At 35.7% G+C, this 944-nt stretch overlaps 1 protein-coding gene across 2 annotated transcripts in view; it reads left to right on the plus strand.

Annotated features, from left to right (window-relative positions):
• Nucleotides 1-340, plus strand: part of LOC122808728 (T cell receptor alpha chain MC.7.G5-like) — a 284866-nt gene extending 284526 nt beyond the window's left edge. The window contains exon 6 of one of the 2 annotated variants that reach the window (XM_044079720.1): nt 1-340. This exon is cut by the window's left edge and continues 635 nt beyond it. The gene's annotated coding sequence lies outside the window, so the exon portion shown is untranslated. The other variant, XM_044079719.1, reaches the window with a different exon arrangement.
• Nucleotides 341-944: the final 604 nt, after the last annotated feature.

Genomic DNA, 944 nt, shown 5'->3' on the forward strand with positions numbered 1-944 from the left:
CACATCTCAGCAGTAAATGATCTGATCAAACAAAGAAAAGAGTCATAGAAATTCTAACCCTGTAGTCACAGACCTCAAAGCTTCTGAAATGTTTTCTTCTATAACTACTATAAATTTGCATTGAATAGGTATGAATAGCTTTAATCCAGCTCTGTACTTTCAGGCATACCTCTCAACTGTCCAGATTTTCACAGAATGTCCAGATTGTTTGCCTCATATCTTTGATCTGTCTGTCATACAGTTTTAGTTTTCTGGCAAATCATTTGTAAATCATTTAGGATTGAAGTCAGAAAATAACAGACATTAGAGTTTCTGACTTCATACCCTTCAGAAAATTCATGCAAATGCAAAACCTGCGAGTCTATCAAGTTTTGAAGTTTGTAAGAGCAATATTTAAAAACTGTCCCTATTTTGGGGTCTTTGTCCCCTCATTAGTTATGGCTTTGTCCAGATTTCTCGATCTAAGAGGTTGAGAGGTATGCTTTCAAGTAGCTACATAATACCTCAGAATGTTTATCTCTGTGTTGATTTAATGTACTTACAGTGTTCAGTCTGAAAATCAAAGCCATGTTTCTCATAATAAAAGGATCAGATAATCTGTTGTTTCCCCTAAGTCTTTTCTGTGCCACTGATAAAGCCAGTGTGGACTAAGATGTGCTTTCCTGGTACAACTGTAGTGTGCATTTTGTCTATATTGGTTTTAGAGGGAGCTTCCTTGGCCTTTGGTCTTCTAAATGGTCATTTGTAAATAAGAATGATAACTTTTAGCTTTCTTTCCCTGATGACTAATACTCAGAATATAGGACTGAACCATACTCTTCTACCCATGTGTGCAAGACTCGCATTTAACATAAATGTAGGTTTGAGTATCGTGTGAAAAAAGATACTTTTAGACTAATGATCTCTCTCTGACAGTAGGACAGTTGATATAATTACATACAGCT

Source organism: Protopterus annectens, chromosome 8.part0 (genome assembly GCF_019279795.1).
Source record: "Protopterus annectens isolate FY-2018-M chromosome 8.part0, PAN1.0, whole genome shotgun sequence".
Classification (NCBI taxonomy): domain Eukaryota; kingdom Metazoa; phylum Chordata; order Ceratodontiformes; family Protopteridae; genus Protopterus; species Protopterus annectens.